The sequence below is a fragment of the Mus musculus genome, chromosome 16 (assembly GCF_000001635.26).
Source record: "Mus musculus strain C57BL/6J chromosome 16, GRCm38.p6 C57BL/6J".
In the NCBI taxonomy this organism is placed as follows: Eukaryota; Metazoa; Chordata; class Mammalia; order Rodentia; family Muridae; genus Mus; species Mus musculus.
Window position 1 is genome coordinate 77401893 of NC_000082.6, and position 26346 is coordinate 77428238.

Sequence of the window (26346 nt, forward strand, 5' to 3'; positions counted from 1 at the left end):
AAGGAAATCCATGAGATAAAATGCTTCAATTAATAGCTAAACAAGCCTTTTAAGTAGTCTACCATAAGTTAACTTGAAAACATTGACATTAAAGGAAGTTTTTGTTGGAGATTTTGTTGATTTCCTCAAATAGTAACTAATTTTTCTGATTTGAATGGAATCCTGGTCAAATCATTTTTAAGATATCACAGTCCCCACTCTCCACCTGTGTGGTTATATGCATTCCCATTATTCTGTTTGTGAAAATAATAGAGAAGTTAGGATTGCTGCAAGGAGTTTTGTGGCATAAGAGAGGGCTGAGAGAACTTGTTTTCATCTGAATTCATGATGAGTAAACTGATGTTCTTAAAATACACCTCTGCTTTCCTGCTTTATTGCTTGTTTCTTCCATATAACAATATAATTCAAGGCACCGTATTTCATGCAAAATATATCCAATTAGTTTAAATAAGAAAATCTTAGTTTGTAAATTTGTTTTCACCCCAAGAAACTGGGAGAAGTAGCTTAAACTAGTTTTGGGAGAGAGGCCATGGAAAGTTTTCAAAATCTTGAAGTGAGATTTAATGTTAATTGGAGTATTCCACTAGTCTGGGTTTCACTGAAGTTATCAAAGACAGTGGTTTTTGCTCCATAAGAGAATCTCCTCCTGCTCTGAGCCCCTTGTGAGTTTTGTCAGTTAGAAAAGTTTTCTAACTTGAAAAATAATCTTTTTGCAGATTTTTCTTTTTTTTCTAACAGACTTTTTTTTACCAATCAAGTGCCAATTTGCAGTTCACAACCTGCTCGGTTTGTTTCCAACGTGTCCATAATGCATAAGTTGAAACTGTTTCTCAGTCACTTCAGAGAAAAGATTTTACAAGACGATTAGGAAAATAATTGCCTATTAAAAGGTGAAGATTGCTTTGAGCAGCACGAAAATGAACTTTGAAATTGAAAGCACACATTGTTAGCATTGGAACGTACGAAGCAAATCTGAAATTAGTGAAAACGCATGAAATACACATCTTGGCAAGTGGAATTGTTTGGATTTTCTAAAGCTGTCAGCCTGTTTGCTTTGTTTTCCTTTTTTTTTCCATTAAAGAGAAACTTGAGATGGAAAGCCTCACCTTTTGCACAGAGTTGAGATGTTTTATTATTGCAGAATTGTTCTACACTGTACAAAACCAGAGCAACTCAATAGTTTCCAGGGTGGGCGGGGCAACGCAACTGAGAGTCTTTCTGTCCTCAGTGAATGCCCCATAGCAAAGCAAAAAAATAAGTATAAAAATCTATAGTCACTGCCTCCAGAAAGGAATCTTTTGATTTTGGCAGTTGACTGAATGGCCATTCAGGCTCTTTTGTAGCAAGTTGCAATACCAGTACATCTAAATGGAGTTCCAAAACTTAAGACATTAACTGTGTTTGGTTGTGGTATCTCAATAGGTTTGTCCCACGGGACTAACTGAAAGTTCTTCTCCATCTTTCTTATGCTCCTGTGCCCTAGAAAATTAGTTCCTTGGAGTAAAATCTAGCTACCTCCTGTCTCACCTTATTGGTGTTTCGTTTGGTTCGGTTTTGGCTCTTTTAATTTGTCACTTTCATTGTATAGCCTGCAATGAATGAACAAATTTACAGACGACCTCAAGTTTCAAGAGGGCTAAGATATTATCAAAGTTACATTTTGAGAAGAAAATCTCTCTCCTATTCAAACAGCCATGTCAGAGAGCCCAGAGAGTACAGTAAGATAAGGTTTGTTTTCTAGATTATTGTAACCATCCTGGCGAAACAAAAGAGTGGAAGAAGGAATCTAATTAAACTATGGACCACACCCATGCACACGTGAATCCCATTGGAGGGAGAAAATATGCATGCTATTTCTCCTATAATCCTACTTGACAACCATGCAGACACCAGTGGAGCTAGAATGAATCTCGTCCAGTAAATGTGGCCATATTAGCCCCTTGTGGCTTTTATCATTAGAGTCAGTTTCTTCATCATACGCACTCTGCCAACACTTCTAATTAGTCATAGTCTCATCTGAAATATCTGGAATGATCTACACGAAATAAAAGCAGCAAGGTCAGCCACCACTAAAGCAGTAGTTAATGGCCTTTGTGAGAGTTCACTCTAGCTCGGATCTGAATGGCTTTCCTAAGGTCTCACCTTTCCAGGTGGGAGCTGGGCACAGGTTCAGATGAGTCCTTCCAATACTAGGGCCAGCAGACTCTGGTGTCGTTCTCACGACTACAGACAGTCTCACCCTTATTCTGCTAAATAGATTATTTGTAATGAAAACAAGAGATGGTCAGCAAAGCATGCCAGATCAGAGGTAGTACTCAAGTGTTTTTCTCCAGTTTAGGTTTCCTTTATGCTTCACAAATGAGTTCCACATTCTGTGAAGCTAGTCTCTTTTTCCAGGGCTTAAGCTCCTGCAGCCCACAAAAAATAAAAAGGGGGCAATGGCTCTATTAAAAAAGAGGAGCATGGCAATCTTGAGGTACTTCAGTGTTCATATATTCTGCAAAGCATGAGAGAATTTGTGTCTTACAAGATGCACGTGACTTTTCTTTGGTGAAGAAAAAACACAGTTCCTTTTATTAAGAAATGTACCTTTTAAAATGCATATTATCTAGGACTTTACTTATTTCTTTCTCGGGCAATATTACAGTTTACAATTTGAGCAAGTTTATGCTATAGCAAATTGAGGGCTCAGCAAGTAAATGACAGATGAAAGACATTCATCAAAACATGCCATGTGTCTCCTTTGGCTGAGCAGGCATTTATACCTACTTTAGGTGGCCAATGCCTGCAGATGAGGCCAAATTCTATGTTCGCTACCTGATTTGTGTTATTACTTATTTTTATCAATGAATAGTAATAGAATTGTAAGCTTATTTGCTCCAGAGTACAAAAGTCACTCAGGAATAATGATGGCATTGCATATTGCCCATCATCTAAGGAAATAGTATTCCCTTGTTATAGCAAGCAAACAGTACATAATATTTTCAATTCAAATCATAAGCACAGAGTGTGCTCTGTAACAGAATCTACCTTAGAATTCATACTACAAACTGCTTGTAGTGAGACAGGAAATATATAATTTTCATATTCAAAACACCAGTTTTGAGATTTATGAGCAAAATTAGACATTCCCATTCACAGTTTTAGTTTGTTAGTTAATGTATGAAATATAAAATTAAGTATATCATCTCTGTAGGAATGCCAGAAATGGCTACATGTTAATGATAAGCACTATATGAATACAGGAAAATTATCTAGATCAACTTTAATTTCAAAGTAATGCAGAGAAAAATGTAATAGAAAGAAGAAAATGGTTTTTAAAACTACATCCATGTTTATTTTTCTTTCAGAAAGCAAATTTTTTCCCCACAAATAACTTATAATCAGCTCAAGATGTAGAGTGTTAAATGAATTATTACACCCTATAGCCTGGGGCTAGAGCACAATGTAAGCTGCCAACGACATATGAATAGCAAAGCTGGCCATGTGATTTTGGTTAACACAGCCAGTCAGTGAGCACAGGAGATTCTTAATGTAAACTTTTACATGGGCAGTTTTGTTCTTTGGTTAACGTTTTACACTGATCGATTCCCAGCCAAGCCAGGGCTCTTCAGAACAAGGTTGAGAGCGAACGATGTCAGCCTGTGCTTCGGCAGAGTGGTGGGGTTATCAATAATGCATTGAGGATCTCAGGAACCTTGGGCAATCGTCAGTGTAGCACAGCTGCCCTGTGTTATAACATTTTAAGCCTATTGGGTTTGAGTTGAAGCATCACCCACACTCTGTTGGAAACACACTCACTGCTGTAGCCCCAAGAAATCCTGGAAGCATAGAGAGAGCTTCTGGGATGACTGGATTGAACCATTTCAGAGGAGGATCTTACATAGGAGGGGGGATGCAACTACGTAACTGCTTTTTAAGGAAGACTATTCTATACTGGTTAATAACCTTTTGACCCCTCATCTACTGTCTAATATTTGTAACTTTCGTTGTTTCCCTGACAAGTTCCTTCATATCTTAAGAGCTTGTCTGGCAGCAGGATTCATGTTCTTTACTTGGGCTTTCTGGTCACGGTGGTGGCTGAGAGTAATGGGGTGGGGGGGGGTTGGGATAAGTGAGTGTGGAAATGCAAAGCTGTCTCTTGTTACATTTTATCGATCTCATTCTGGTGTCATTCAATTAAGAAAGAAATGTGATGGATAGTCTAGTCTGCACAGATTCCTGGGTTGCCCTCGGTCCACTGCAGATAGAGTCTTTGTGTTTTATTTGGGGGAGGGGGGGAAGGCGATGGATAGAGAAAGGGCATGGACATGAGGGAGAAATCAAAACTGCTATGCGATCTGAATTACAAATCCATGCCTCTGCAGGGATGTTCCAAATGTCAAACATGCCGTATTTATCTTCTCATACACACAGAGTATTTTTGTTGATGTATGGCTGAGTAGAATACAGATAGGTTTAGCTCTTATTTTTTTTCCCTAAGAACCAAGAAAATTAAAAGTGAACCATGTTAAATTAAAAAAAAAGTTGACTTAATCTCATGCCATTTTATAGCTGGTGAAAATGAAGAAATTCACTTATATTTTTTCCATTGCCTTGTGAATCAACATTGTGCTTTTCAGCAAATAGATTTTTCAAGGGACATGAAAATAATAGTCTATTTTTATAATGTATAAATAAACCAGTTTATCGTTCTTATTTTACAAAATATGCTACGTTGAGTAAAATGCTAAAGTTCTGACCATGTGTATTGTGGTGATTCCTGTTGGTACCATGTTCCTCCTTACCCACCTATCAGTAGATCATCTCTCTTAACTGCTGTCAAAATAGTGAGATTGACAGGGACCATGAACATAGGAAGATGTAAAATTAGCAACTCGTAGGCAAAGTGGACTTTTAAAATACATTAAAAGAATTACTCGAAACAGATATCATCCAAGTAAGTAATGCTAAGGGAACTCATATTGGTTCCTCTCAAAGCAGTACCAAACTGAGCATTCCTGATTTTTCCAATTACAGTTCTGGTTACTAGTAATTAATCCAAACTTAAAACAGTCTACTATAAGAGTAGAAGCTGGGGTTGTAATATTAGAATAATGAGTTAACATTCTATTTTTCCACATTCTCAGCCTTTGACTTTAGATAACATACACACCAACTTTAGTTTAACCTTCAGTTGCTTATCTAAAAGTCGATCAACGCAAGTATTGTTAGAATTATCCAACTAAGCATACAGAAATGCCTGCTCCAGGATGGTCCTATTACCATTGCGTATGGGAGGCATCAAGCACTCTTAACTTTATCCTGAATCCTTTATGACTTTGACACTGAGTAATTTGGTCCTGTGTTACCAAGCATGTGCGGTCACTTGTGAAAGGAATGTATACAAAGAACAATAATGCATTTGGGACCCACTGCTGTTAGCAAAAGAATATTCAGATCAACATTGACAGAAGCTAATTTATCAATCTTTATAAGAAAAACGTGAAGAATTCCCCTAAAAGTTACTCCTAAAGTTTTATTTATAGAATAATATGTGCATATTTAACCCTTAGTAAAAATCTGTCAATGAAGATTGAACTTCCAGAGACTGACAGACTGTAGTTTGGGGTTTCAAAATGCATAAATTTAATTATTCAATTATAGGAAGCAGATCAACTGATTTTTGTGGCAACCCTTTTCTCTCATGACTAACAAGATAATTAAAAATACAGAATTTTGTTATTTTGTGTGTAGTCTTGATACCCATACTAGTATTCGACCCTTACAACTTACAAAATCAAAATAAATACTATATATTGATTTTAATGAGTGCGTATAGATAATTGTGACCTAAACAATTCCTTTAAATAAACCTCATGTGAATATTTTTTTTTAAAAATTTAGTATATAGATTATCACTGTTTCTAAGAAAAACCAATCATAGGTTTGCTTGATATAGTTCAGTACAAGTTGCTAAATATAGTTAAATAAAAATAAGATTTCTAAAGAACAGGACAGTTAAAGTAAGGAAAAAAAAAGGCTTGTCACTGGTATTTATAGATAGATATTTCAGGCCTGTATTTGTTTATTGTCTGTGGCTATAACAAAATAATTGAGGGTAAAAAAATTAATAAAAATAGGCATATTGTGTTGATAATTTGTGTGGATGAAAGCTTAAGATCAGATTGGCCCATTTGTGATGCTTGTAATGGGGGATGGGGTGTCTGCCTTTATTGGTACCTGGCATCCTGGTTTGAGCCTGTTGGAGAAGCAGACAGAAGAATCACATGGAGGGAAAGGAAGCAGATGGGACTCAGCAGTGCAGTGTAGTGTTTTTGAAGCAATTCTTACCTTTGAGAACTAAATGACCTGTCAGGATTCGAATGTGAAATATTCTCTGTAGCCCATGTGTCTGGGCATGTTTCTCCTCAGCTGTGTTCCCTTTGGGGAGGTGATGGAACCCTAGGAAGTGAGTCTGGGGAGAAGAAATGATTGTCAGGGTTCACCTTGGATGTTGCAACACACCTTGCATTTTCTTTGAGATCTCTGCTTCCTGTCTGTTGAGACAAAACAAGTCATATCTTAAGTCCCCACCAGAATGTCTTCCACAACAGGATGGACAGAAAATGCCAAAAAGTGATCCAGATGACTTACCTCTTATGCTGCTTCTCTTGGGTATTTTATCATGTCAGTGAGAAAGTAATTAAGACATGACGTCCTTCCACTATACTGATCTCTTCAGAGAGTGTTCCCACCATGCCCTCCCTCTACTATGCTTCCTCTACTAAAGCCTCTACAACATCATCACACCTGAGATCAGGATTACGGCTCATGGACACAGGCAAACCACGTCCCAGCAATGATGAGTCCGTTTGTCCACGTGTTTGCTTGGATTTACTCAAGTCCTGCTTTAACTACTATATTAGTCTGGTTTCTGGTCTTATGACAATATCCTGAGATAGAGTAAAGTTTCAGCTTAAAGTTTTAGAGTCCCAGTGTTCAAGATTGGATAGTTCCAGTGTTTAGATGTCTATTGGGGCCATTACTGCCAATGATTTCAGGGTGGGAACATAAGAGAAAAGAAGAGGTGGTCAGATATGAAGCCTGCATTCAGGGAGGATCCCACAAGAAACTCTCAATGCCACCACAATTCCTTTAGCTGCTTTTATCACAGTGAGGTTTAAGCCACTAACACATGAATCCCTTACTTCAGAGTGCCTTCCAAATTCGAACCTTATTCACATAACACTTTGCAGAATTCCAAACGCAAAGTGAAGTTGGTTTTAATTACCAGTCCTACTTTTTTCTTTTTTAGAGAGAGATAACCATATACCATTCTAGTGGTATATGGAAAAAGTCGCCAAACTATTCAAACAGTTATACTCTTTTATAGTCATAGTGGATTTGGAAGGCTGCTTTCTCCCTTTTTCAATACTCAAAACTGAGTCAAAGGCTTTCCTAATCAGTATGCTAAGACTTATGCAATGTGTTGCGAGAACACAGAAGACACCCCCTTCTTCCTTGAGTAATGTGCCGCCCTGATGTTCAGAACGGTTATAGAAATAGAACGAAGAACTGAGGTCATTTTGGGGGCTAAAGAAATGAAACATAGGGCATCCTCTTCAGCACTTCAGGATTGGCATCAGAGTAACGAAGTTCGAGGTTGTGTCCAGAAACATAACTATTATAAACATTCAGAGCTTCTGCTTCTTTTAATCTTTCCTCCTCCTCCTCCTCTTGCCCCATTTGATCCCTGAGGATTTGGGATGAAGTTGTGCTATAGATTTAGGGCTCTGTATTCTTTGGGCTCTTATTCTCTGGCGTTGTTTTTTTGTCATCCACTGCAAAAGGCTTCTCTGATTAGGGTTGAAAGATGTTCTAATCTATGAGTATGGTCATAAATCACCAGTAGTGAAGTTAATATTGTGAGTTTCTTTTTTTGTATAAATATGAAGATGAACTTTAATGCTTATTTGTGGCGAGGATTAAAAGTGATGACTACATAAACATAATGGTTGGCTAATAGAAATCTGCTGACACCACTACTATTACTACTAATAATAGTGGCCCTAACCATGACAAATTTTCTTGATTCCATCAAGAAAAATAGAATGAGAACACCCACCCTTCCGTTCCTGATTAAAGACTTTTAATAGAGCCTTGAATATCCACCCTTGGGAAATGGAGTAAGAAGCACAACTTTAAAAAGTTTATACTCACATGCATGACAAAACAATTTAAGAAGTAGACAAAAGGGAAAACTCTTACATTGGAACAAAAGTTGATTTGATAACCTAATGCTACGTTCTATTACTTCTTAGGCAAGTACACATGTTTAATTCATGGAATTTTTCAGTGTACTTGTGAGGATACATTTAGATGACAGTTGTATTCCTTTCAACAACATTGGATTTAAGGAAGCATACCAAATATTTCACTATCAAAAAGTTTTCTATATAGTATAGTAAAGTTCAGGAACTGATGAATTCTCACTATAATCTTTTATGAATTATCAAATTTTTCTTTCTCCTCTTGTCAGAGGTAGTACCAGATGTAGTATTTTTATAAAATACTATTTGCTATCATAAGCAGACTCAATAAAACCTGCCATAACAACAACTATATATATTCACATATATGGAGAGAGATTTTCTTCTGTAAATACCTTTTGTTGTTTGAAAATTTCAGATTTTAATATAATGCATTTTGATCAAATGCACATCTCACTTTGAATACCTCAGTTGTTCCTCCAGTATTTTACTCTCAATTTCATATAATCATTTTCTGAAAACCCAATAAATCTATCTGTACTCCTCGATATGTAGCTTCCAATTTGGAAATATTTATATTTAAGTCTTATAGATTAGGCATGCCCAACATATATTCTTTCACACCAAGAAGCTCTGGCAATTCAAGGAGTCTGTTGGAATTGTACAAAGCGTTCTTTTGGTAAGAAGCTAAGAGTAGCTAATTCGTCTACAGGTGGTTCTTATCTTGTCTATATTATATAGGCAGCATCCAAAATCTTCAGACTCAAAAAGCAGAAATCATAAACACATATCCCAGATCTTCAGATTTTATGTAAGTGAAGTTCAAACTCTGATTCCTTTGGATAGTGTTGGATTGTGTAACACACTAGTTACAGTGGATAGTCTACATGGGTTACACACAGATTCATCATCGCAGGCTTCAGAACAGACTGTGACTTCGTAGATATCTATCCCCCTGAAGATAAGGTCAAACTTTTCTTTGTAACTGTAGATACTTGAGTGGCATGAAGGTAATTCCCACTAACCTCCCCACCCTTCAGTTTGCCTAATTATGCTGGTCTCTTCTTGCTCTCAATACACAGAGCTCCTATCTACCCAGGGACTCTGCCACAGGCTCTTCCTTCTGGTTTAAAACTGTATGCTGTTTACATGGCTGGACACTTCTAGGTTTTCAAACTTTGTTCCCATTCTGCCATCTGAGAACATTATCTGGAATACTGTTTCTTCTTTCTCACTCTTGTAACCATCCACCACAGCAGACAACCTTCTAATGATTTTTTTAATGACTATATTTCTACCTGCTAGAGCATTGCTAATATATTTCTATCAAGTATTTTTAAGTGAATAAATTTTCCTAGAACCAAGGATATCATAGGGTCATAAAAATGATGGTATTTGAATGGGTAGATTTAAAACAAAAGAACTCCTTACATAAACATTGCCAATATATTTCATTTTATGAATCACTTCAGAAAGGCCTTGTTGAAAGCAGGCCTCTACTAAGTGGTTTCTATGCCGAGTGAGCTGACAGTTTAATTTCTCATATTAATTTTTCAAATGATATATAACCACTTTTTGTAACAAAATGTCACAGTTCAAACTCAAGGCCTTATACATGCTAGTCAAGTGATAAAATGCTGAGGTCGATCCTGGTTTCTTTTCTGTTGCTGGTATGAGTCTGGGAAATAAATAACTCCCTTTAGAAATGCTCTCATGTTTCATATTTTTCATCTTTGATTTTAACTAAATATGGATGAGCAGGGCTTGCAGAATATAGAGGTTGTCGGCCGTCATGGTCACATGGCTGACCTGAACATAGCAAGATCTTGCGTACCCTTGGCTCAAGATAGTATCATTCACCACTAGAGTTAAACTGCTTGTACTGAGCACATATCACTTTTATACCATTTTAAGTCAGTGAGTCGAAACTCAAGCTCTTGTAAGCTTGGGATCGTGAGATTAGAAATTTTGTAGCTCTGCTTTTTATTTCTAAATTATAAATGGAAATTGAAAAGTATAATCCAAGTAGGGGTTCATGCAATAGTTTGACTACAAAATGTACTTTACAGAAGTATTAATTAAAAGAGATTTGTTTTCTTCTTCTAAGGTCACATTAACACATTATTTTTTAAATAGGATACAGTCTTGATTATAGATAGGGTTTCTTTTAGAGATGAAACCAATAAAAGCTGAGTACCATTGCCAACATAACACACATCATACACACATGTAGTTTAGATGCTTTATTTTTTAAATTTTTTATTAGATATTTTCTTCATTTACATTTCAAATGCTATCCCAAAAGTCTCCTACACCCTCCCCCCACCCTGCTTTCCTACCCACTCACTCCTACTTCTTGGCCCTGGTGTTCCCCTATGTTGGGACATATAAAATTTGTAAGATCAAGGGGCCTCTCTTCCCAATGATGGCCAACTAGGCCATCTTCTGCTACATACGCAGCTAGAGACAGGAGCTCTGGGGGTACTGGTTAGTTCATATTGTTGCTCACCTATAGGGTTGCAGACCCCTTTAGCTCCTTGGGTACTTTCTCTAGCTCCTCCATTGGGGGCCCTGTGTTCCATCCAATAGCTGACTGTGAGCATCCACTTTTGTATTTGCCAGGCACTGGAATAGCCTCACAAGAGACAGCTATATCAGGGCCATTTCAGCAAAATCTTACTGGTATATGCAATAGTGTCTGTGTTTGGTGGCTGATTATGGGGTGGACCTCTGGGTGGGGCAGTCTCTGGATGGTCCATCCTTTTGTCTTAGCTCCAAACTTTGTCTTTGTAACTCCTTCCATGGGTATTTTGTTCCCTATTCTATGGAGGAATGAAGTATCTACATGTTGGTCTTCCATCTTCTTGATTTTCTTGTGTTTTACAAATTAACCCAGATGTTCCTTAACAGAGGAATGGATACAGAAAATGTGGTACATTTACACAATGGAGCACTACTCAGTTATTAAAAACAATGAATTTATGAAATTCTTAAGCAAATGGATGTATCCAGAGGATATCATCATGAGTGAGGTAACCCAATTTCAAAAGAAGTCACTTAATATGCACTCACTGATAAGTGGGTATTAGCCCAGAAACCTAGAACACCCAAGATGCTTTATTTTTATGATGTGAATTTTTATTCATAACGTTTTACTATTTACTATATAGTTCTCAAATAGTTACTTTTTGAAAATTAATTAAATCTAACACATTTTAATAGAAAGTAATATTTTATTATATTTCTTTAAAAGCCTCTTCAACAGAGAGAACATAGTTTTTTGTTTTTGTTTTTTTAATTGGGAGTTTTATTTATTTACATTTCAAATGTTATCCACTTTCTGGATTTCTGCCCCCCCCCCAACCCTCAACCCACCCCCCCCTCCCCCTGCTTCTATGAGGGTGTGTCCCTACCCACCCACTCACTCCTGCCTCCCCACCGTGACATTTCCCTATATTGGGGCATCGAGCCTTCATGGGACCAAGGGCCTCTCCTCCCATTGATACCCAGCAAGCCATCATTTGCTACATCTGTGGCTGGAACCATGGGTCCCTCCATGTGTGCTCCTTGGTTGGTGGTTTAGACACTGGGAGTCTGGTTAGTTGGTATTGTTTTTCTTATGGGGTTGAAAACCCCTTCAGTTTTATTCTTAGATATATGAACCGAATGTTCATGGATAAGTTGAACTTTCAAAGGTAAATAGCATTCTACCCTAACTTTATCAAACATTAAACAAAAATGAAGAAACCAAGGAAATACAGCTGTTGGTCTTTGGCCTTTCTTTGGAAACCCTGGCCTTCCAGAGCAATATGGTTAGGATGTGAAGATGGTTTCAGTCATGAACTTTGGGGAAGTTTTTCTTTCTTCTCAGGAGACATACGATGGGCTTGAATACAGAACCTAAAAATAATGAAAAATGATAAGACCCCTGTCAGGGATGCAAGTTTAACAACGATGTTCTGGGTTAAGATTATTTAAGGATGGTTTGCCACATGAATCTATAGGTAAAGCTTCTTGCCCTCAAGGCTGATGGCTTGATTTCAGTCTGTGGGTTCCACCAGGTGGAAGGAACCATTACCTTGAAGTTGCCCTCTGACTAGCACATACTTGCTATGGAATATGTGCTCATTGTACATATATGTGCACAAATGCACAAAGCAAAGAACAACAACAAAAAAAATCAATGCATTGAAATCATGACCTGAGGTCTTTTACCATGCTCTTTAGTGTGCAATCCTTAAAGTGTGTCCCACCTCTCTTTTATGTTTAGATTCACTCTGAATTTTAAGTGTTCTATGATGAAGAGCTCACACTAGTGTTTACTCTAACATGACTCTACCCTACACCCTCATACCATATACATCAATGTTAGAGGCTTATTTTTATTTATCTCCAATGTCCTCATACCAACATTTCCTCTGAGGAAAGACACCAGGATGTAAAGCATGATGGGAACAAATCTGTGGTTGTGATACCTCTGAATGGGAAACCTGGAACCAAGAGATTGGAAGGTAGAGAGGTGTAAGTGGATGGTTTCTATAAAGGAACTGTTAAAGGATGTGAGAGATTTGGTTCTGGAGAATTTACTGGGGAAAGGAATTCTGGCCGTATTCTTGGCATATGGCCAAGAATTCATTTGCAAGCTCTGAAATTAACCAATGCTCTCATATGCAAGAAAGAGCAAATAGACACCTATTTGGTCATCACCATTGAGAGTACCAGAGAAGACTTGGACATAACTTCTGATTAGTATCAATTATAAGCTACACTTGAAGAAAAAAAAATCAGTTACCTTTTTGCAAGAGAAAGGTTTCCTTAATAATAGTTTGAGCAAAAGCATTTCTGAATGGTGACTGAGTGAAAGCCTCCAAATATTTTGAAGAAATGATGAAATTTTGAAACAACATAAAGAATTATATTTTGTTGTACAGATAATTCTCAATACTCTCAGTTTTCAGGAAAGTCTTTCCAAAGAGTTTGTTGTACATGTATATTATCCTTCTTATACAGAAAAGGTGAATACCATGTAATAAAAAAAAAATTAATGCCAGGACAGGGAAGTGGGGGTGGGTGGGTTGGTGAGGAGGGGGAGGGGAGATGTGGCGGGGGGATGGGGGATGGGGTTTTTGGAGGGGAAACCAGGAAAGGGAACATTGAAACATTTGAAATCTAGATAAAGAAAATGTCTAATAAAAATTTTTTTAAAATAGCAAATATATTTCTAACATTGAATCTGGGTAAGATATCAGTTTAAATAGATTTGAAATTATTTGACAAACATTTGAGGAAATCGAAGACACAATGCTAGCTGAATTAGCTAATGTGAAAATAAGAAGATATGTCCATTTATAAAATAAGGGTGTGGGATGATGGGAGAAGCTGGTCCAAGGGAAACAGTATCAGGATAGCATATCCATGAGCATTGTACTAAAGCATGGTGACTATAGGTAATCATGAGGTGGCATAGGTTTGAAAATTGCTGAGGCTCTGCGTGATGAATGTGGTTACCACAGGACATGATAAGTATGCAAGGTAATGAATAAATTAACTAACTTTAGTCATCAAGTAGTATATTCACATATCAAAACATTACTTTATATGCCATATATATGGTATTATATATATTGCATATACATGTGTACATATTTTATATCTGTATTTATACTGTATGTTATACCATACACACACACTAGATAGATAGATGGATAGATAGATAGATAGATACACACACACAAACACACACACACACACACACACATACACATATATATATATATATATGTGTGTGTATGTATATATGCTTACTTTGTTAGTTATACATCTTTCTGAAACCAAGTAACAAAAGGAGTTTTTTGTGTATTCAATTATTAGGTTGGTACACTGTTGTTTATTTTGTACTTCAATAATTTACTTGTGAAGTTGACACTAATTTTCATATTTTAGAGTCATTTGACATGACGCTTCTGTTTTGTGTAAATGAAAGGCACAGTGGGTGTGTTTCTTTTGTTTGCTGAGATGATTTGCACATAAACACAGCTCACAGATGCAGCAATATTCATACTTTTGAGGGAAGAACTGAATACTCAGAATAAAGCCAATTTTGATAACAGCATGAAGCAGTATTTGCTCTAAGATTTCCTTTGTTAATTTCTAGGTAGGTTTTTTGGGGTGTGTTTAAATGTTCCTTTATACATTCTATTTAATGTAAAATCATATTCTCCTGATATAAGAGTGAATACAGAAAGAGAATTCTGTCCTCGGTTCGTACTGTTTCAAGGGGATGGTTCTCCTTTTACTGAGACTTCAATGATAAATCTACTTTTAAGTTTTTGTGAGAGCTGATATTTTATGTCATTTTAGGCATGCTTTCTTAGAGTGAGCATGTATGTTAATTAGAAAGAAAATAATTTATTGAGAGCTGTATCAAGTGCAGCCTTCTAAATGGTATGAGATTTTCCCAAGGATCCATATTGTCCTTGGACTTGGCTGTTGTATTACGCTTTAAATGGAATTGATTGTGTGGTTGTAATGAAAGTAATAGATTGATTTCTACCCAGGCTCACAAAGAGTAAATAGAAAAGCATTCCTGTCTTGACCTACATTCATAACCAGTGTGACTTGCTGGATTTAGACCCAAATCTTAGGAAAGACAACATGCACATGTAATGAAGACGGTTTGAAGTTTAAATTTTTAAAATAGTTTTTAATGATTTCTCTGGTTACCATTTTTGTATCAATTAGATCATAGTCACCCAAGAAGTATTTCTTTGCTTAAAACCTTTGCATAATTTCTCATGTAACTGGCATTCCTAAACTAGAGTCTTTATGAATATACTAAAATATTAGCATGAATTTTGAAACAGTAGTATCTACCTTAGTATCTGTAAGTTTGAATGCTATTTTAGTGATTTAAGCCTATGACATTTTTAAACTTTGGATTTATTGACTATTTTTATGACTAAGATATTTTGTTGGTGAAGTACAACATGAAATACTAGGAAACACACAGCATCACTGTGTTTTCACCATCGTGTTCGTGGTTTTTATGAAGAAGCATTCCTGCTGGATCTAGAATCATTGACTTCTTTACTGAATAATGAAATATTTGTTTGTAATAACACGCGCAGTATCTTTCTTTCATCTTTTCTTGATAATTTAGAAGATAAACACACACAAATATTACACACATACCACACACACACACACACATATATGTGTATATGTATATATATATGCTATCAGTTTGGACTTTGAAAGCCTGTGTCCTACATACCCTTCTATAATAAAACTTCAGGAAACAAAACAAAGAGTTTAATTTGAAAACATGTTTTTGTTATGAATGGAGGAATGGAAGATTAAAAGAACTTACAAACAACAACAACAACAACAACAACAAAAACCCAACCCCAACAATCCCTCTGTAAGGAGCAGTTGTTTCTCACACATTCTGTGACTCCTTTGGATTTGTTTTATGTTTGGGTAAAACACTTTAGTGTAATGATGCCTAAATGAGACAAAACAAAACAAAATAAAAACAAAATGCAACACATAAAAGTTGGAAACGACAAAGAGATAAAACCAAACCAAAAAAAAAAAAAAAAAAACAAACAAACAAACAAACCCCAAAAAACAAAAACCAAGGGACACATTTGACTCCTGGTGTTTCTGAGTCGGAGCTTCAAGCTCTTTCTATTCTTCCCAGCCCACTCGATTACCCTGCAGGTTGTGGCAGACAATTCCCAGGAAAAGCTTAGACACGGAGCCTGCTTGCTTCTTGACTCCATTTTAAACCTTTTGTTCACACCAGGGTGGCATTTTTTCACACCACATGTGGCAATTTTGACTCCTAGCCAACTTGTCTTACAAAATCAAAGTCTGCAGGGTTTCCCCACCCCCACCCCCTCTGTTCACAAGGAGCTTACTGAACTCTGACTGCTGGAGAGTCTTCCCTAGCTATTGGTGCAGAAGTTTATGGAAAAATGTTTTTCCAGAGAGAGAAAGGGAGAGAGGGGAAGAAGACAGGCAGAGTGAGAAATGTCCTGCCTTGAAACACTGCAGATGAATTCTTAGATAGAATAGATGTTAACTCTGCAAATATTACTTGTGAAAAAAAACACAGAGAGCTCTATGCTTATTAATTTTTAGCATTATGCTTAATGTTAATTATAAAATCAGGATAATTAAAGAAAACACTAAGGAGATGTAAATTCCAATATGATCATGTCATTTTAAAAAGCTGCCATGTAATAATAAAATGAAAATATCTGCGGGTACATATTGTCTTTACCCTGCATTTTACAATACTCACTAGGAGCGAATGGATGTTCCTTTTGTATATGATACTGAACATGCTGTGTTTGATACTATCTCTAGCCAGGAGTAAAAGAAAAGGTTCTTCTAGAACTGTATGCTGTGAACCCCATCAATGAAATAACTGCTCCTACTTCATCTTTTTAAAGAGAATTTTCTTTCATTCTTACTTGTTTCCTTTAAAGGGTGCCTCACTCATTCACATTTTGTAATGGCAAATTGCAAAACTATAGCTGAGAAATGATATAAAACGCACTCACCAGCAAGTAATGGAAGAAACAGTATTTTACCAAATTCAAAGGTTTGTGCAGAGGCTGTTCCTCTATTTCTAGGAGGGACATGAAGGAACACAAATCTCTGAGTATATGTGATGTTATAGATAACAAGGCAGATGCAACTGTATGTAGGTTTCCCCTGGGTAAGCTTACCCTGTTTTCTTTTTATTTATTTATACTAATAAGAACATTTAAAGATAGACATTAAAAACATTTCTTCAACATACATATTAATTCATTATCTGTGTAAGAATGTCAGTAGAAGGTGGTTGTTTTAGTCAACCCATGGGTGGTAATTGTATGACTGCTTAGTTTTTCTGCAGTAGCACAGTAATCATATGTTTTAATCGTAAGTGACAAATCACAAGGCAAAAGGGAAATCAGATATTGGAAGCCATAGTAAACATCTGTAAAGTATCAAATATCAAGACCAAAGAGACTTATTGCTTATTGATATGGCATGAAAATATACTAAAGTTTTTTGCTAAAACGTCGGCACAGAGGAACAAAGCCTTTGTAGTCAATGTGAGCTGCATGTTTTATTTATCAAAATAACAACACTATTGTGCAGTAAGGAAAGAAATATAGAACAGCTACATGTGAGGGCATGTATGCCTTTGCTCCCTTCACTCAGACAACATGTAAGTAAACTCACTGCATTTGAATTATTCACTGCAGGGTTTACAATAAGAAATTTATCTGGTAAATTGAAAAGACCTCAATTAAGAAGCATGCACAAACTCACACTCATACACAGTCATATACACACATGCATGCTATGGGTAACTGTAAAACAAGAGATAGTCCATCAGAGCTTAAGAGAGAGAGGGCAGCCTGGTTTCCAGCAGAAGATGACTAGCAGGCAGAACCTCGTAGCTTTCCCTTAACACAGGGCAGTTACTTCGGTTAACTTAGAAAAAGAATGGAAAATACAAAGCATGTGATTTCCAGGAATAGATAAACCCAGACTCACTGCTTAAAAATTAATTGCAGATGGGTTTATATTCCGAGTTTTTTTTTTATGGTGCCTGAATATTTATAAAGTACATGGTTTGCTTTTCAGTTAATTTAAAAACTGACCTTTGTACAAATAGAAAGGAAAGCATTTTTTTTTTTTGCATCTAGAAATAAAATGTACAGAGGTCAAATGAAACTATTTTCATTTAAGCTAGAACAAAGAAGCTAAAGGAAACAAAATATCTGGTCAAACATGTACCTGTGTTCAACCCTCACAGAATGCTAACCAGAATCTAAACAAACAAAACAAAACAGAACAGAAAAAAACAAAAACACCCTCGTAAATCATTTGACCCTAGGAACTTTAAAGGAAGGAAAAATATTATCTAAGGTATAGTAAGTTTATAAAATAATAGTTACCTACTTTTGCAGCCAAAAATAAACGTGTGCTGAAAAATATGATTGTTGCATGTGCATCCCAAAGAGAATAAAAATCCATCTAACTCCTCTTTCTTCATTGGTAGAGGGAAGAAGCAGCTTTGATTGCTTTTAGGTTTCTTCCTTTCCACCCTTGCTGCCTAGTCCCTCTTCTCGCCAGTGTATCTTTATGTTAGGAGAAACAGAACACAATCCCAAGACAGACATATTCAAAATAAACACTTCCGGGGCCAGAGAGTAACAGGCTTGCTGCTTTTCTTTCTAGCTTCTTTTAATATGAGTTTATACGTTCTGCCACAAAATTCAACTTGTAAGTAATCCTGTGGTACTTCAGCCTAGATGAAAAGAATGCTCATTGTGAATTATATTTCATCTGTCACAATAACCTTTTTTATTCTGCCCTGGACCTCCCCCTTGCCTTTGGCAATTAGAGAAAATATGTATGCCTTTAAGTATGAAGTACTCGTTTCTTCAAATCCAACCAAACCACTCCTGATGACAGTCACAGACAGACAGTGCTTTCAAATCACCATGCTGGGGAGATGCACCCAAGACATCCTCAAGCTACCCAGTTTCACAAGGACACGGTGAAATTGGGCATTCGGGAATGAGCAGGTGCCATAAGTCTCATTAACATCAGCTGCTGGTGAGCAGCAAGGAAATTTTAGTTATATTTAAAAATTGAAATGCAAAAACCTTCTAGTTACTTTTTTAGTTAAATCGTGCCCGGAGACAGATATTATCAGTAATATTTACTTCAATATATTAAATCATAATGATTTTATTTGTCATTTGTACTTTCCTAAGCACAAAATAAGTTATGTGCTTTTAAGTATATTTCAACACTTCCAATTAATATTTTTGCTGATGTTTAAAGAAGGAGAGAAAGCAAAGAAAACACATTCCTTTCAGATAGAGTTTAGCAGACACTGTCATTCAGTTTAAAAATCAATGTGTTTATCCGGTTTACTTACTCTTATAAATTCACTGAAATCACCTTGAGAGGCTCAAGTTCACCTTTCTGGATTTAAGCCTGTTAAATAACAGACACCATCAAGTCGTCCCCGTAAAAGGATAACTTAGATGCTCGGCTTTATAGGGTGTAGTAAAAGTTAGCACACTTCTACCTACAAAGCTACAAAAAAGACCTTAAGACAGCTACAAAGGAAAACAGAGGACAGGAGAAAAAAAAGTTCCGTTTTCACAGCAAAACAAAAATCCCTGCTTGTACAGTATCCCAGGCAGTCTCCAGAACAGCTGGATAAAGGCATACGAATAATTTAAGCCAACACAAAATTCATCAAGTATGAAGAAAGAAAGAAGGAGAAAAAAAAAAAAACCAACTTGAGACTAAAATGAAAACCTTTTGGCCCACAGCACAGGTTGGGCACAAAAGTGCTGGCTAAGCTATCTATTTCACACATGCAACGACAGAAGGTTCGATATTCATTCGATCGATGAGTGAAAAGGCACAATGGCAAAATCAGACAGACTTCTTTTCAAATACAGATCTCCAATGTCCCCCTCCAGTCTGCAGCTGCACGGCTGGTGGTGTGGCTCAGACGGAGCAAGGGTTACATCAAGGCTGCTCTCTGGACCGTGCAAACAGTCTAGACCAATGACCTGCAGCATCATGCCCTTTGAAGAAGAGGCAAGTTCGGTCATGATGAAGAAGAATCGAGGCGTACCCCCTTTTAACAATAGGGAGCAGCTCGAGGCTGCAAAGAGGTAAGCAGGGTAAGAAGAAAACAGCATCTGCTTCCATGGTTACAGGCCAACTATGAGAACCTCGCTTTTCAAGGGAGTCTGTTCTCAGGCTCCCTTGTGGGGTGTGCTGTGCATTGTAAGAGAAGGCAGGTTCAGCTGAAATCGCAGAGTTATTTCAGAGTAAAATGATACGGAGCACATGGCTGGCGGGGGGGGGGGGGGGAGAGGAAACGAGTCACATGACTTAAGAACAAGACTTGGGCTGTTTTGAAATAGAATTTTTTTTCTTATAGCAATTTGGACAAAAAGTAAATGTGTATAATGCCGACAGCAATGGCAAACATGCTCTTAATTTCTTTAGTTTTATGTGATCAGAGGTCAAGGGTCAAGACACTCATCTCCCAGTGCAAGACCAGAAAGCCTATTGTTAGTGTAGCTTTATAATGTATCTTATTGTAAAATATTTCTTCTCTCTCTCTCTCTCTCTCTCTCTCTCTCTCTCTCTCTCTCTCTCTCTCTCTCTCCCCTCTTTCTCCTCTCTCTCCTCTCTCTCTGCCAGACTGTAACCTGGATGGTTATTTTTCTGAATGTCTCTCTGACTTTATTTTTCTCTGATGTTATAAGCAACATTTTCTCATTTTTACATTCGTTTCTGTGGCTATATCCCATTGGAAAACCTCCTAGGCTTGGGCAGAAACTTCCGTAGTACAGTGTTGGTATTTTAAGAGTGAAAGGATTCCCCTGTCTTTACAAATGTGCTCACAGACAATTCGAATCCATAGCAAATTCACAGCGTCTGACAACTGTTCTGTTCTTATTATTCTGGTTTTCGCTCGTATTTCACTCTCTCTGTCTTGCTTCAGTCACTCTGTGGGTGCAGATGTTAAGTTTTCCTTTCTGTGAAATGTGTAGCTAACATATGGACCTAAGGACATGCCAGCAGCTCTGGAACAACATTTAAGGAACATGAAATGTGGTCGATTCTGTATCTTTAGCAAGATCCACAGTAGCCACACAAAACACAGACACACACATACTAACACAGACTACACATTCTTCCTACCACAGTTCAGTGTTGAAAGAGGTCAGGTTTTGCCATTTTCCAGTTATGGGCTGTAGATATGTCGTGCCATCTATGCTTTGAGCCATAAAATAAAAATAGGGCAATGGAGAAGGAGATAGTGGTCCAAATGGTGATGCACACTGGCATCTTCAGATTTATTTCTGTAGAAGAGCGTTTTGAATTCAGTGTGCCAGCAGAAATGATTGTGTCCTTCCTAAAGAACAGGTTCTCAGCTTCTGATGTGGTAAGAAATACACAGACTCTGCTGTGGGCAAGCTATAGTGGAGCACCACGCGGACTCGAATTTAAAAATTCATTTCAAACACTCCCTCCCACAAAGCATTCTTTTGAAGCTTTAAACAACCAACTCCCATGATTCTGACAGTCTTATTCTGTTCATGGAGAAATCAGGAAAAGTGTTATCTGGTTTGTGTTTCTAATTTGGTTCTTGTTTTGAGCTAGGTGGATATGAGTTCATATATGTATGCTAGCTGCTTTCTCTGAATAGGTTGAGATTCATCTTTTTTTTTTTTCTTTTTTTTTATGTTGAGAAAATACCTGGGATAAGACACGAACATTCGAATTTTGCATTTCAATATTACTATTTTCATATAGTAATCATCCACACACTAGTAAAAACAGTAAGTATATTATCTTAATGCAACCACAGTGTAGTTTCTTGATGTGGCAGGAAAAAAAAATGTTGAGGTATTTCAACATCAGAGAAACTCTAAAGCAGCCACTGATCATACTTTCTGCCAAAGGTCAATAGCCAGATATTTTGTATTAGAAAAACTTATTAAGGTCTGTGGGCTGTGGCTAATGATAAAGAGGCTATTGCATAGTTTCTGGTGGGAGACTCATAGTGAGATCTCTTTATCCCTCAAGTTAATCCTTAGCTTAGTCTTGCTCTTATATTTTCAAAAATGTATTTATTTCTTATGAATATTTATATGTAAACATAAGCTATACTAACTTAAATAAAGGAATCCGCAAACATTTGGAAACATTCTCAAAGTAAATATGAGAGTTTATAAATTACTATTTATGTCTAAATGTATACATGAGAATATTTAATACTGAACATTTAAGCAAAACTAATAGCCCTTTTCCATAAAAATTCTCTCTTATCTGAGGTATTAAATTGATGATTAGTATCTATGCTGTATACAGTTATCATAAATACCCAGAATATCACAAAATATTCTGACTGGATATATTTCTTTAAATTGAAGTTTAGAGTAATTATTATGATAACCTTGTCACAATGTTGTTCAAAAATAAATCATATATTATGTAACATGTATCCACAAAATTAAAGACATCAGAACTTTTTGTTGCCTCACTGTGTGACAATGTCTTGAACATAGCATGTGCTCAATAAATGTCTCCCAAGACTGAAAGTGCAGAATCATCCAAAGTTGAGTGTTTATAGTTTTAAACTGTAATGACTTTTATATAAAACTGAACACTTTTGTCAATAGTAAGAGATTACTATCATTCATAACAGAAGTACATGATACAGTTTTTTACATAGTGAACTCAAATACTATTCTCACTGTCATTTGTATGCATTTTAAGGAGGAAAGGAGGAACATAAATGTGAGACGGGTGATGTAAATTACATAGATTTCATATCTAAAAATTGATATCTTAGGTACACAGTTTTTATGGCATTTAAAATATCAATGTATATCATATGCCTCTAAGAAGGGCATATAGCAGGCAATCAACTTTTTATAAGATGATCCACCTAATTTCAGGATCAGCCAAAGCTGAATTAGAGTAAATATAAAGTACTAATTTATACCAGTATCTTATTACACTCACTTTCACCAACAGGATTTTCTTTATCTTGAGACTAGGTGAAACAGAAATGTTATCTGTGTCAGGAATACCAGTGCTAGGATAGCATGTGTTTGGATATTTTAATACTGTAACCTGAATCCTTCCCTGCATTTTTTTTTTCTCTATAGTTAAGTCATGGAAACAATGATGGAAATAAATAAGTCCAAACACATTGAAGTTAGAAACTATTTAATAATAAATATTAGATATAGAAAATGGACAGCCATGGGGGATACTGGACAGTAATTTTTTCTTTCAGTATTTGGCTATTATATCAGGAATTTATACTACTGTATTTTTATTTATTTAGGTAGATAAACATGTCTTGATCCCTTTACCCTGCCTCGATCAACAGTACTATAATGGCCAGGTGTGCTCAAGCAAGCCTACATTTACTATATATAATCTGGAGAACAAGGTAGAAGGACCAAAAGTTTGAGACACTTTCAAAAAACAAAGAGAGAAAACAGTTATATCTTTCAATTGTCAAATCAGAACTAAATAATGACTTGGTAACAAGATTCTAAAAACAGACAGACACCTTAAAAATAGCCCATCCTCACCTCACTATGTTTCTGTCTTAGAAAGCTGACATGATGACCCTTTTTAAGCAGTGTGTGATTATCTATAGCATATCATTTAATTTTAGGAATTTTATCTCATGTTTTCACCTAATTTGCATCTTAAGTTAGACTTCTTAGAAATAAACAACATTTCAATAATTATGAACTGTGGAATTCATCTTTGTCATTTGACTGACTTTTACATACTAAATGCCTGGGAATAGGCTAGATGCCCAATGTCTAAGGGTGGACATCTGGAAAGATTAGATATCTGGAGAACTAATAAAGAACTGAGACTCCTGACTGGATGCAGTTCTTAAGTTGGAGAGCACTGAGTTTCATGATGATAGGTCTTGAAAGGTATCTGGGCAACTACTGTGAATATCCATGGGGTATCTATAGGGTGGTTATAATTTACCTTCCCAAAATATGCACTCTAAACACTAAGCACTTCTGCTCATATGCTGTGAAGATGTAGTTACATAACATTGGATGGTCATTGGGAATTAAAGATGATTTTACCCATGATTTCGACTCTTATATAACTCATGGTATGGTGCATAGACAGCTTGTGTGTCCTTCTACCACTAGAGAAAATCAACTGGATAGACTTTTCTTCCTTGAAATCAATCTGCACATTGACATTAAGTATTCCCAGAATGATCCATGTTTCCTCTCAGAATCACATAGATTTCTCTAGATTGTATGCTTCACAGGTGTTGATCCATCAGAGAGAGATCACAATCACGAATGTGATGATAAGCAGGAGAGTTGGGGGAGACAAGACTGGAATCCCCAATGATGCCTTAAAGAAAGAGCAAGAGAAGAATTATAGAAATTAGTTGATTCTACTCATATTCATGAGCATATGGGGTAAGCTTCATGAAGCAGCAATTCTTAAAGGATACCTTCCACTCACCATAAGGCAAACATGAACTCTAAGCATAATTAGAATTGGTACCAGAATTCAATTTAGATGCTATGGGGTATATGTGTGTGTGTGTGTAGGGGGTAAGTGTTTGAATACTTACTGGATGACTGTTGTAGTTTGAAAAAAAATCAGCTGAAGATATTAATATGATATTCTGCCATCTCTGTGGTCAATATAAACTCGTGAGAGGCTTTATGTTAAAAGCCATACTGCAAATTAATGAAGCAGAAGGAAGGTCAAATAAGATGAAATATCGGAAAGAAGTTAAACAAGATAAAATGTCACAATCATGTCACGAGGGATGGCCAACCTCTGTAACGTTCCATAACTTTAAGAGTAAGTCTTATAGGAAATTCCAGAGGTCGTTCTTAGGAAATAAAAAGGCATAGTTAAAGTCATTACATTTAATTCTGCTAAACTGATCACCCTTCTGTCTGAGGATGATGACTGCTGACTGCACAAAATGCTAACTGAAAGTTCAAGGCCACAGAACTGTGCTGTTCACCCAAGAGACCACCCTGACCGTGGCATAAAGCCCTCTAACGCTTTTAACGCAGACTGTGTTTATGTTTATGTATGTGCGTGTGTATGACCATGGCATAAAGCCCTCTAACGCTTTTAACACAGACTGTATGTTTATGTTTATGTTTATGTGTGTGTGTGTGTGTGTGTGTGTGTGTATTTTAAAGTATTCATTGAGTTTAAGAATAATGCCTGCATAAAAATAAATATGATGTGTGTAGGAAAAAAATGTATTTTGCAAATGCTGTACAATTTCAGAACTGGAAGTCATCTTCTCTGTGCTTTAAAACCTAGTATTCTTCTGTTCAAAAAGCATTGCCCAAGTTTGAAAACGCAGCAGTGAATGGTTCTTACACATGAAAGCTTTTCAGATGATAGGTTTGCTGTCAAGCATTGAACGAGCATACTCATACTTGAGACATTTTTATATACAGTGTGAATGTGTAAGCCTCATTATCATCCCATTAGAGTTGTTTTAGCATATTTGCTCTCTTATTTTCATTTTTACTGATAGAAAAATAATGAAAAATAGGTGGGGATATGAAAAATCTTAAAATATCTACAGAAATATTGATGCTGTAGAGCTACAATAATTGAGCATGAAACTCAACTCTGGACTACCAAAAAGCATTTAGTCTTAACTTTTATAACTTCAAAATCAAAATCCCCCCTTCCTTGTGAAAGAGAAAAGAAACACTTCTCCCTTTCAATGTGGGAATGAGGCAGGCGTGTGCCATGTTTAGGAGTCCTGTGTATTGGCTTCTAGTAATTAATGCTTTTTTTTATTATTAACTTATGTTTCAAAAAGCTATTCTCCTTAATCGGCAAAACTCAACTTTCCTGTTTGTGCTGAGTTTCAAATCCATTCCACACACGTATTGGACATGCCCATTTATGCACGTTGACTCCATAATGCTAATATATGTTAAAGTAAGCATTTCTCAATTACTTCCTTTAACCAATGGAATACAACTATTTTGTTTTCTATATTACTTTATGTACCCTGTGGGATTCATTTTTCTCCATAGCTAAATGATTGAATTCATAGTCCTTAATTTTCAAAAGACTGCTCAAATTTGTTTTAATGTTTTTAAAGCCTATTTCTCTGGATATTTTTTTTCTTGAAGCACCATTTAATGTTACTAAAATCTATTCCTTTCTAATACATTTTTCTCATCATATACTTGGCATAAATCATAACATTATTGAATGATGCATAGAATTCTTTGTAAAACATTATTTAAGCTATAGTAATTACAGTTATGCAATATGACTGTTATTTATAAGAAGACTTTATTATTTTAGATAATATGACATTTCTAGACAATGGCTCTTCTATTTTTATAAATACCCTTGTGTGTGTTGTACTATGTGTAGGAGTATCTGGCATGGTCTGTGTACTTAAAGGACAGCAGAATTATAGTTTCATATCAATTAAACCATTAATTTTAATTTTTCACCTAAGAGGCATTAAGTGTGG

The 26346-nt window shown here is 36.3% G+C and overlaps 2 long non-coding RNA genes across 7 annotated transcripts in view; one reads left to right on the forward strand and one right to left on the reverse strand.

Annotated features, from left to right (window-relative positions):
- Window positions 1-20991, reverse strand: part of 9430053O09Rik — a 29345-nt gene extending 8354 nt beyond the window's left edge. The window contains exons 1-3 of one of the 6 annotated variants that reach the window (XR_003951960.1): window positions 18219-18490; window positions 6334-12152; window positions 2143-2249 (exon numbers count right to left, since the gene is read on the reverse strand). This is a non-coding gene — a long non-coding RNA (RIKEN cDNA 9430053O09 gene). Of the gene's footprint in view, window positions 1-120; window positions 12153-18218; window positions 18726-19206 lie in introns of those variants that run through there. The other 5 variants (XR_384978.3, XR_003951959.1, XR_003951957.1 and 2 more) reach the window with 5 other exon arrangements.
- Mir99ahg (Mir99a and Mirlet7c-1 host gene (non-protein coding)) overlaps window positions 1-26346 on the forward strand; it is a 229101-nt gene that overhangs the window by 72565 nt on the left and 130190 nt on the right. The gene's annotated exons all lie outside the window — the stretch shown is intronic.